The following is a 12,462-nucleotide window of genomic DNA, read 5'->3' as shown; positions in this document are numbered from 1 at the left end:
TTGGGGGAAATGATGAACTGGTCCAAACTGGTCCAAACACTCTGGAAGTTAATTTGGAAATTTGCTTTCAAAACTATTAAACTTTGCATATACTGTGATCCAGAATTAATGCCATTTGCTCTGTAAGAGAACAAAGAAAAAGAAAAAGGACTTATCTTTGCAAAAAACATTTATAAAAGTCTTTGTGGTAGCAAAGAAACAGAAACTGAGGAAGTGCCCATCAAATATCCATTACCAATATTATGTTATATTAGGAATTATGTTATATCCCCAATAAGTTATGATACATAAATATAAATGAATATTATTTTGTTGGAAGAAATTATGAAGAGAATTGCTTCAGAGAAGTCTGGAAAGGCTTGTATGAGATGAAGAAAAATGAACTGAACAGAATCAAGAGTTGAATAGAATCAATTTATATAATAACAACAATATTGTTAAGAAAAACAACCTTGAAAGACTCAAGAATTATGATCAACACAAACTACAGTCACAATTCCAGAGCAGTAATGATGAAAAATGCTACCCATGTCCAGATAGGGAGGTGAGAGACTCAGAGTTCAGATAGAAGCACATATAATTTTTTGGACATGGCTAATGCAGAAATGTTCTCTGTGTGTGTGTGTGTGTGTGTGTGTGTGTGTGTTTGTGTGTATGCGGAGATATATATATATGTCTATATATATATTTAGTTTTTTGATTATATGTATAATTGTAGTAATTTTTTGTTTTCTTTCTTTCTTCTTGGATGGGTGGAGGTAAGACAGGAAGGAGAGAATTCAGAACTGAAAAAATAAAATAATATAGAATTTTAAAAAAGAAGATTAAATCAGAGGTTCTTAACTTTTTCTAGGTCTTGAATCCTTTTGGCAGTCTGGTAAAAGCTATGGATCCCTCTCCCACCCCTGTCCTCTACCTCCAAAAAAAGAAAGAATGTTTTAAATGAAGTTCATATTTATCACTTGAATTACTTTTTAGACAACAATTGAATGATTCCATTAACCATTTTGTTGATGGACCAATTTTTGACTCCAGGAGTAGATCTCTTACCTCTACATCACAATGCTTCTCTCTCCCTACCTAATAAGTCTGTCAAATGTAGGGTTATGTATATCATAAATGACAAAGACTGTGAATGTTGTTTCTGACATCTTTTCTTAGGGACTCAGAATTTCAACATAAAATATTGTACTTCTGTGTCCAATAATTCTCTTTTGTAGTATAGTTGTGGATATCAGTATGTTCAAGATCCTCCTGCCTGAATGATAAAGACCTGGCAAAATTCCTTGTTAAGGTGAGGAAAGTTGACACTGTCTAGGTCATATATGATAACTCCTTTGCCTCAACTCATTCAGGTAAAATAGAGTGAGCTTATTGAGCCATAGCTAACTCAGAAAACTCCCTTTCATTTACACCTATTTGATTAGCCCAAGTAAGCATATATCACTATATTGAATACATTATTATTCATAAAAGTGGTGTTAGCAAATCACTTCATCCTGTAAATAAAAGTTAGTTATAGAAAAATGCTGTTATCAAAGAAAATTGGTCTCTAACAAGAGATAAACACCCAAGAGCTTATTTTTAAGGTGAAAGTCATTCATCTTGTGACAACATTGATTTCTATTGCTTTATTTTCATTATCTAGAGATAGAAAGGTAATTTTTTTCCTGTGATAAATAGTTCTATACAGCTACTTCACCCTCCAACTGATAAGCTGCCTTTTGACTTTTAACTCACTATTGTCTGTTGTTCCAATGTCAGAACTCAATTTATTGGTCACAGCACAACTTCCCCAAGATTCTTTTTTTGTTGTTATTGTTGTCAGAGGTGGGTATGAAGAGGAAAAGGGAGAGCCAGAAGATCTTTATAAAGTATCAGTTAGAGACTGAGCACAAGTCTGGTTGTCAAGTGAACAGACAGTATCATTTTGTACATGGTTGTGATTGGTTGATATGGTGGCTGCCTAGCAAAATAGTACTTTATATGTCCTCATCAAGAAGGAATCCTATATAAATATGGTTCGGCTATTTGGCCTCTATAAGAAAAATTTCATAATCATTGGGAAAAACTTTCTCATCTTGGAAAAATTAAGACAAATTAGGAGGCACTGTAGAATAATAGGGGATGGGATAGTAAAATTTGGGTTAAATCTTTTTTGGAAGGGGTATTTGATGAGAGTCTAACTTAGACAAAAAGGTCATGCCCAATTTACATGAATGAGCTTCATTGTGAACAACTACTGGTGGAGTGAGGGTTGAAAGATTTCCTGTATGATTCTGATTGGATGTGAAACCTGGGGAGGTTCAAAACGTCTAAAGGAGAATAACAATTATGGAAATATTTTTTATTCTGGGCTTCTGTATATATACATTGTCATAGTTCTGTCATTATGGACATTCTAGTTCCCTTTTTTCTTTCAGGTTTTTTTTTTTTGAGTGAAGGACAAAGAGGAATCAAAGGAGGGAAAATTTCTTTTCAAGTCACCTATTTATTTTCAAGTATTCTCAGGCCACAACCTCTTCAGGTAGAGTCATGCTTAAGGTATAGAAGACAGAGGCAAGAATAGAATTAATATAAAAGTGGGATATGGTTCTGTAAGACAGGGACCAATAGAGTTAAGTAGCTGAGGAAAGTCAAAGGTACTATAAAGTGGTTTTGTAGGTATGCTGGGAGAAATTCAAAGGCGAAGGAAGATCAAAGTAGTAGTGTTGCTGCTCAGGGTAGATGATAAAGCATGTGGGAGAGAAGGTAGAGGTATTCAACTTTTATTTTATTTTTATTTTCTATATCTAGGACAATGATCTTTGGAACACAAATGGTTAGGGAACTGAAACCCAAAATATGTAGGAACATAATAAGGGAATACTTAGATGGGCTTGTGATCAAATCACCAAGCCCAAGATGAACTGTATCCCAAGAAACTATATGAATGGGAGGATGTGTTTGCTGATGTCACGGATCATTGAAAGACCATGAAGAATGAAAGAGAAGCACAGAATTGAAGAAAGGTAAATGTCATAGTTTTTAAGGAATAGAAAGGAATGGACTTTGTTAAATAGAGATACAAAGGGGTTGATTTTGAACTCAGGCAAAATCAGCGACATTTTGGCAGAGCAATTATGAGTGATGATCCCTATAAGACTATAATCATTGGTAGATGTGGTTGAGGTAGGGTAAAGATGGAAGCCAGAGGAGTTGAGAAGGTTGAGAAAGTTGGAAACCAGACTATTGATGGGACATTGACATGACTTTTGACATCCCCAAGTGTGAGAGAAGTGTTTGGGTAGAGAAGAAGACAAAGTCATTCATTTAATTCCTTAAGGGAAAATGACCTGGAGGTCAGTAAATGACAGCACTAAAGGTGTTGAAAAGCATTGATATTGTGTACCTCAGAGGGGAGTGAGACTGCTTAGTTATGATTGTTTAGTATATAGTGTAGTGGTTTCTAAGTTAAAGCAGACAGAGTTATCTTGCCTGTTCTGTTTCATCTTTTAGAGTAATAAAATACTCCTTTCTTTGGATATGACTTTCTTTCCAACTACTCATTTAATTGCCCTCCTCTGTGAATGACTTTCTCCTCAAACCAAGCCTGGGAGGGAAATGACTTCTAGTTCCAGACCAAGCAGCAGGTAATTATCTCCTATATCCTGATTCCTTGGGTATGTCTGAAATAGAAATGATTTAGATATTTTTTGAATTCATAAAGGTACAACCTTGAAGAGTGAGGAAATTGAAAATATTATTATTTTTCCACCTGAAGGTTTAGGGGTTATGAGAGAAGAACCTACCTGGACAGAGATTCTATCTCTGTGTTTCTGATAGGTAAGAAATTAGAAAGGAGAAATCACAGACTCAGGATGGTTTCATCAAAAACCAGATCATACTATACCAATCACATTTATTTTTGACAAAGTTGCTAGTTTGCTAAATTGAGGGAATACTGTAAAAAAATTCACCTTGAGTTTAGAAAAGCATTTAGTAAAGTCTTACATGTGACTCCTGTAGAAAAATGATTAGATATAAACTAGACAATAGGAGGAATTTCAAACTCGTTGAATATTTTGTCTCTAAAGTCCTAAAGAGAGTCAGTAATAATTCAGTGTCATCTTGGAAGGAGTTTTGTAATGATATGGCCCAGGAATCTGTGTTTGGTCCGGACTGAGTAGTAATTTTAGCAATGACTTGTTTGGCCACTAGAGGTTGCTACCAGTCACTCTCCTGGTCCAATTCAACATGTAGTTGATGGATCCTGGTAGAAGTGCTAAAATGATACTAAGTTCTCTATGGTTCTTATAGAATAGATGACTTTCCTCTTAAACTCTACTTCTCCCTGTGGAGCAACACTAAGTCCTTATCTAGGGCATTTAAATTTATGCATTTACCTAATCAGAATTAGCTCTAAAGTTCCCCACTCTGGAAGACCACCTCTTCTCTGAAGTTGCTGTGATTCCTAAGCCATACTCATGTAACTATAGGATAATAGAGTTGACTACCTGCATGCATGGACAAAGCAAATTTAATTGATAATGTGTTTTATTCTTAGCATAGACTTGAAAGCAAATAAATAATGCATAATAACCCAAAAGAACTGGATATTCCTTTTACTGTTAGGCACTGCTCCCATTGCTATTCTTGGATAGTACATAAGCTTCCCCAGATCTAGGTATTCTTGGAAAGATATAGTTTGAATTTTTTCCAGTCAATTGTACATAGGCAAATCTGTGAGCATCCTTTTCACTTGATAATTCAGCTTAGTCTTCTAATAAGGTCAATTTTTGGCTAGAGACTCAGAAACACTGATCATAACTCTTTTTTCCCCTTAATTAATATTTTATTTATTTTTCTAACTGCATACAGTGGTGAATTTTACTGGTCATTTTTTTTTGCAAGACTTTGAGTTTTATAATTTTTCTTCCTCCCAGCCTTCCCTTTCCATTGCCTCCAACAGAAAGTAATCTGGGGGCGGCTAGGTGGTACAGTGGATAAAGCACCGGCCCTGGAGTCAGTAGTACCTGGGTTCAAATCCAGTCTCAGACACTTAATAATTACCTAGCTGTGTGGCCTTGGGCAAGCCACTTAACCCCATTTGCCTTGCAAAAAAAAGAAAGTAATCTGAAATTTACATTTGTAACCATGCTAAACATAGATCAAAATTCTTGTATTGTGAAAGAAGAATCAGATCCAAACAGAAGAAAGAAAATATTAGTGATAACAAAATTATATAATACATAAGACAACTTTAAAAAATTGAAGATAATAAGTTATGGTCTTCATTCAAACTCCACAGTTCCTTCTCTGGATATGGATGGTATCTTCCATCACAAGTCCCTTAAAATTGTCTTTGATTATTGTACTGCTGAAATAAACAAGTCCATCATAGTTGATCATCACCCATTGTTGCTGTTAGTATGTATAATGTTCTTCTGGATCTGCTCATTTCACTCAGTCTCAATTCATGCAAATCTTTCTAGGTTTTTTTGAAATCCAGTTCCTCATGAATTTTTATAGAACAATAGTGTTCCATCACATACATATACCCCAATTTGTTCAGCAGTTGATGGTTATCCCCTCAATTTTCAATTCTTTGTCACTATGAAAAGAATTGCTATGAATATTTTTGTACATGTGGGATTTTTACTCTTTTTCATGATTTATTCAGGATACAGACCCAGTAGAGATATTGCCAGATCAAACAGTATACACATTTGAATTATCCTTTGGGCATAATTCCAGCTTGCTCTCCAGAAAGGTTGCTCTCCAGTTCACAACTCCACAGACAATGCATTAGTGCCCCAGTTTTCTCATATCCCCTCCAACACTGATCATTATCTTTTCTAGTTATATTGACCAAACTGAGAGGTGTGAAGTGGTATCTCAGAGATGTTTTAATTTGAATTTCTCTAATCAATAATTTAGAGCAATTTTTCATATGGTTATAGATAGCTTTGATTTCTTTGTCTGAGAATTGCCTTTTCATATCCTTTGACCATTTATCAATTAGGGAATGACTTGCTTTTATTTTTTTTATAAATTTGACTCACTTCTCTCTATATTTTTAGAAATGAGTCCTATGTCAGAAATACTAGTTGTAAAAATTGTTCCCCAATTTACTAAATTCCTTTTAATCTTGGTTGTATTGGTTTTGTTTGTGCAAAACCTTTTTAATTTAATGTAGTCAAAATTATCCAGTTTGTTTTTATAATGTTCTCTATCTGTTCCTTGCTCTTAAACTTCTTTCATCTGAAAACTAAACTATTCCTTGTTCTCCTATTGACTCATTATATTATCTTTATCTGAATCCTGCACCCATTTTGACATTATCTAGGTATAGAATATGAGATTTAGGACTTTCCCTAATTTCTGCCATACTATCTTCAATTTTTCCCAACAGTTTTTATCAAAGAGTGAGTTTTTAACCCAGAAACTGGAATCTTTGGATTTATCAAATGGTAAATAACTATAGCATTTGCTGCTATCTCTTCTGCACCTGTTCTATTCCACTGATCTACCACTCTATTTCTTAGCCAGTACCAGACAGTTTTGATGACTGATACATTATAATATAATTTTAGAACTAATATGGCTAGGTCACCTTCCTTTGCATTTTTTTCATTAATTCCCTTGATAATCTTGACCTTTTGTTCCTCCATTTGAATTTAGTTACTATTTTTTCTAGTTCACTAAAGTAATTTTTTGGAAGTTTGATTGGTATGGCCCTAAAAAAGTAATTTTATTTAGATAAATTGTCATTTTTTATTATATTAACTATACCTACCCATGAGCAATTGATATTTGCTCAGTTATTTAGATCTGATTTTATTTATATGGAAAGTGTTTTATAGTTTTTTTTCCCCTAGGTTTTTGCAAGGCAAATGGGGTTAAGTGGCTTGCCTAAGGCTACACAGCTAGGTAATTATTAAGTGTCTGAGACCGGATTTGAACCCAGGTACTCCTGACTCCAAGGCTGGTGCTTTATCCACTACGCCACTTAGTCGCCCCTTATGGTTATTTTCATAGAGTTTCTGAGTCTGCCTTGTCAGATAGACTCCCAAGTATAATGTATGAAGATATTTTAAATGGGAGGATTTCTCTTTCTATCTCTTGCTGCTGTATCTTGTTAGTAATATGTAGAAGTGCTGAGGATTTAGTGGGTTTATTTTATATTCTGTGACTTTGCTAAAGTTATTAATTGTTTCCAGTAGTTTTTTAGATGGTTTTCTAAGGTTCTCTAGGCATACCATCATATCAGCTACAAAGAGTGAGAGTTTTGTTTCCTATCTGATCACAGCTCTTAATCAGACATGAGGACATGGACTTGAGATCAAGTGAATTTAAGAGAAGTCAGAATCTCTACCACGGGGAACTTTTCTTGATCTTAGCTACCAAGTGATTGGCAGAGATCTCTAATTCTTGAAACACCTGGTTCCTTGATTGAATGACAGTGGAAATTGTGCCAACAGCTGGCCATAGCAGCTGGCCTCAGTGAGGATGAACTTGTTCTTATGATGTTACTGGCATATTACATCTCTAACTTTGACCATCAGTCTCCTTCCCCTGGCTCACTTTTTCTCTCAATCTATTATCAGACCCCAAGCCTTCCTGCATTGCCCGTTGAGGGAGGAGACAGAGAATCAGAAAAGTGCTACTGTTGGGTAAAGGGGTAGATGGTATGCTTATAAAATTTCCAAGTAAAACAAAAAGGAAACTAACATATTAGAAGATGACCTGGATCTCAAAGCATCTTGACAGATTAGAACATTGGGTTAAATGTAATAAGATGAAATTGAATGGGGACAGATAAAAAGTCTTTACCTTGGGTTTAAAAAGTTATATTTATAAGTTCAAGGTGGGAGAAGCATGGATATATATATATATATATATATATTATATAATATATATGATACATATATATGATATATATGATGTGATATAGATAATTATCTGAAAGCTCAATATGAATGAATATCTTTAGGAATACCCAGAGATAAGATCATATGAAGATCAGGAAAAAGAACTGGTGATACTTAACTTTGAGAAAAGAAGAATTTTCAAGTATTTGAAAGGCTACTGTGTTTGGACCTGCTCTGCTTGGCCCCAGAGAATAGAAATAGGAGCAATGGATAGAATTTGCAAAGAAACAGCTAAAAGCTTGAGGTAAGAAAAAACATCTTAATAATTAAACTGCCTAGGGAAGTAATCATTCAACTTGGATAAAAATTTGGGGAGAGGGAAAGAAAGGGGTATGTGTGTGTAATATATAAATATATATCTATATCTATGTATAGATAGATGATAGATAGCTAGAGAGATGTATAGATAGATAGATAGGTGATAGTAGTTAGATAGATGATAGAGAGATATAGAGTGTGTTTTGCTCTTACCTTTGACTTTCTCCTCTAGAATAGTACTTCCCATACATTTAGTTAGTTAGCCTGGGTCTGTCCTGAAGTCCTCATGCTGTCTCACAAAACAAAGGATTGTTTTTATCCCTTCTCCCTCCATTCAGATTAACTATATCTTATTTCTTGGACCCTAAATAACCTAGAAATAAATCTGATAAGTGAATTCAAGTAAATATGCTAATGACATAAAGTTGTTCTCAGGTAATGTAGACCCAACCAGGCTACCTGGTCCTTTGATTGCATAATTCCAAATAAACTCTAATGGCATTTCTAACTATGTAGTTGTGAAAAGTGATACCCGAGTAGATCAGTTGCTAAGGATTTTTTTTAAATTTAGGGGGGCGGTGTTTGTAGGAGGGACCCTGTATCCTTCAATTCACAAAAGACAACCTGAAAGAAACATGCATCTGCTTGTTTAGTAAACTGACAGATTTATTACGAGAAAATTCCACTGTTGTTTACAGAGATAGTTTGCTTGTTTGGAGCAAGGAAAGTGGACTGAGGGAACCCCAGTGGGGTGCACCCTGAAGACATAACTAACACTAATGTGAGAATCTATGGAGAGTTGAACTGGGGAAGATCACCTTTCCTTGATAGCAGCTGCTTCATTTAAATCAGAAAACAGGAGACCTATTTAGCCTGTCAGACTTGCCTTCTCCAAATCTGGGCTTTAAATCCTTGGGCTGCGATTGTACTATTAGAAAACCCATTATTATAACTGAAAATGATGGGTGATGTGGCAGCATGTTACTGATCTTCAGGGATTTCAAACAGGGAAACTGGGAGATTATTCAACTGTTGATTTTAAGATGCAAATAGAATTCAGCTGCTTGGAAATGGCCCCCTGCCATTGTACACAAGAGTTACTGCAGACAGAGAGGAGCTCCCTGACTTGGCTTTCAGATCTGGGCATTTGATGCATCACCAGAGATGGAGATTTGCATAAATCAGAGCTGTTAAAGGATGAGCTTAACTGGGTAAGGCATGGGATGTAAGATCTCACTGCTGCTGGACAATGAGATAGGCTCTGAAATAGGATGATGTAATTGTGTTGGTGAACTTGAGCCTCACCCCTGAAATGGGAGACTGACGGGTCAGGGAATACATTATCCTCCTATGGTCCCTATGGACAATGAGAGGAGCACTTTAGCCAGACGTGGGATTTATTGCCATCACAATCCATTCTTCCCAGGATTTCTAGCAGCAGCACCTGGAGACAGATTCTACTGACTCGGCAAACTGTTAATTTGGATTGCTTCATTAAGGCACTTCTCTATGAAACCACTGGTGCAAGAGGATGGGGTGTTTTAGGAATGATGGGAATGAGTTGAATCAGTAGCTTCCATTGCACATAGAACTCAACCAATTCCATCTCTGGGTTTTTGATCTGGACATAAACATTCTGCATTACAATGGTACTGTCTACCAAACTTAATTGCTTAACCACTGGGTAGAAAATTCTACCTCTCAGTAGATTAGTTTCTTTCATTTAGTCTTTTCAGAAAGAAAACAAAGCAAAACATTCTGAGTGATCAACCAGTCCTGGTTATGTCCTTTGCAAGAAACAAAATTATATTTAAAAATCAATCCTTATCCCTCCCTGGGGTCAGGAAAGTATTTTTATTGGGAGAGGGGGAGCAGCTTGGTTTTCTATGTAATTTATGCAATGTTTGCATTACTACTATTACTACTACTACTAATAATAACAATAATAGTTAACATTCATAAAAACATTTACTATGTGTCAGACAATGTGTTATTATCTTATTTGATCCTCATACAACCCAGGGAAATAGGAACTGTCATTATCATCCTCATTTTACTGATGAGGAAACTGAGGCAGACAAGTGTTAAATGACTTGGTCATCCTGTAAGCGTCTGAGCCCAGGTCTTTCTGGCTCTAGTTCTCTATCCTCTGAGACACTTAGGTGCTCACTAGATCTTTCTCTGTACTCTTGGTCCTCTGATTCTGGTCAATCTTCTTCCCATCTGGGAAGACTAATCTTTAGAGAGGGAGACCAGAAAAGATTTTTGTTGCTCCTCTGGCCCCAGCTGTGGCACTATGAATTGCTTAAGAATATACCTGATTGGGAAAGACTGAAGGGAAGAAGAAAAAGGGAATGGCAGAGGATGAGATGGATAGATAGAATAATGGAAACAATGAATATTAACTTGGACAGACTTTGAGAGACAGTGCAGGATAGAAGGGCCTAGCCTGCTATGATCCATGAGGTCATAAAGAGTGAGATATGATTGAATGACTGAAAAGAATATATCTATAATCACTATGCATAATGAATTAATTTAAAAATTAATGTGTTTAAGAGACACATCTAAGGAATTTCTCCCATTGAATCTTTTATCTCTCTAGCATATTGGACATCTGTATTTTGGACATTTTCGTGAAGACTCTGAGGAGCTGAAGAGGAATCAGTAAGTTGGAAGAAAACAAGAGTATCTTGGAAAGTTAAAACAGTGTCATCAGCACCAGCAGGCAATGGAGATGCCAGTGCTTTCATCAAGGGTATCATAGTAGTCTATGGCACGCCTACCCCTAAACTAAGCACTTTCCTGTCCTGCTATCCTTGCCCAGTGTCTGAATGCTAACAGGGGTAACACAAACACACTCTCAGACTGGATGCCTGCCAAGACAGCCAGTGAGCAATTTTCCAGCTACTTGCAGGGGCTGTAGTCATTCTATCTCCTAATGGACCAGAATCCATTAATTCCATTGATTGCCAGTCAGAATGCACTAGAAGCAATACTTGCTTTTGATTGATGAGTCAAGTTGTAGAGACAAGAGAACTACTAGTTCCCAGGAAGTTGGGTTGTGGTTGGAGTGCTTTCAACACAGGTCTTTTTTTTTTTTTCAGGATCAAAAATCTCAGGAAGTGGGAGGATAAACATAAATGAAAGGAGAAATTGAAGCTAATAATCTGACATGAGTCAAAGATGTGATGGGAGGTAGATTACATGGCAATACAGATTGAATGTTCTGGGAACCTAAACTTTGAGCAGATAACTAACTGGAAGCATGAATTTTATATGGGTCAAACAGAGAAAGCAGTACTAGACATCCCAGGAGAAGTTGGATAGGGTTAAATTCTCTAAGGTCCTCAGAGAAGTACCTTGGAAACAAAGATGCCATGTAACTCACTATTCCTGTTACTCATGAATCATCTCCCTGGGAATTAAGCCATAGGTGACTTCAATCAGGTCTTGAGGAGGAAGACAATAGTCTTGGGATTCTGTTGCCACTGCTTCTGAGAAAGTGGGCAAGTGAGGCCTTTCTGCCTCAGGAGAAACTTCCCCCTCCATAACATGATCAAGTATTTGCATTTGGGCCCAGTGGAGAAAGCCAGGAGATCTAAGCTTCCCTTGAAGGTATTTACTACCTTTTTTTGTGGAAGCAAAAGCCTGGAATAAAAATGGGTACTCATTGATTGAGATGTAGTTGAATATTCTCTGCTTTATTAATGTATTGGAATATTGTTACATCACAAGAAATGAAAAATATGAGAGCTTCAGGGAAATATGAGACTGAGAACATGAAGAGATGCAGGACAAAGAAGTTAAAATCCAAGAGAGCAAGATGCATGATGACTACACTAATAAAAAAAACCAATATTATAATGTTGCTTGAATCTGTCTAATTACAATAATCAATCTTGGTTGAACATTCCCAGAGAAATGAAGAGAGGATATACCTCTTTTCTATCATTAATGATTGGAGAGACTGTAGAGTGTGGAATGCTCAGGACAGGAGCCCCTTCAACTTGAATGGGGGTGGGAGTCTGTTGGGTCCAAAGCCTCCCCTGTGTCTACTGAGTTGGCTTCTATGTGTTGTTCCTTACATCACCAAGGGCAACCTTCAGAGTATTTAGCCATTCAGTAAATCATTTAGGGTTCTATTGCCTAATTGAGAACATGAACAGGCTATGTGTTTTAACATTTTGTGGTGGGTCTCTTTCTTTGGGTTCTACTTATATATCCAGTCAACTTTTAGGGACAAGTGAGTCTCAGCTTTGAAGGACTTTTCACTTTAGGATGATGCATC

The 12,462-nt window shown here is 36.3% G+C and overlaps 1 long non-coding RNA gene across 2 annotated transcripts; it reads left to right on the top strand.

The window, feature by feature from the left end:
* The first annotated feature begins 7,980 nt into the window (after positions 1-7,980).
* Positions 7,981-11,848, top strand: LOC141501218 (uncharacterized). 2 transcript variants are annotated; one of them, XR_012472174.1, is made up of 3 exons: positions 7,981-8,157; positions 10,777-10,838; positions 11,279-11,848. It is a non-coding gene; the product is annotated as an uncharacterized LOC141501218 (long non-coding RNA). The 2 variants fall into 2 exon arrangements; XR_012472173.1 differs by having other exon boundaries at positions 10,777-11,848.
* Positions 11,849-12,462: the final 614 nt, after the last annotated feature.

The sequence above is a fragment of the Macrotis lagotis genome, chromosome X (assembly GCF_037893015.1).
Source record: "Macrotis lagotis isolate mMagLag1 chromosome X, bilby.v1.9.chrom.fasta, whole genome shotgun sequence".
Lineage (NCBI taxonomy): Eukaryota > Metazoa > Chordata > Mammalia > Peramelemorphia > Peramelidae > Macrotis > Macrotis lagotis.
Note: the sequence above shows the minus strand (reverse complement) of the source record. Positions and strands in the feature narration are given on the sequence as shown.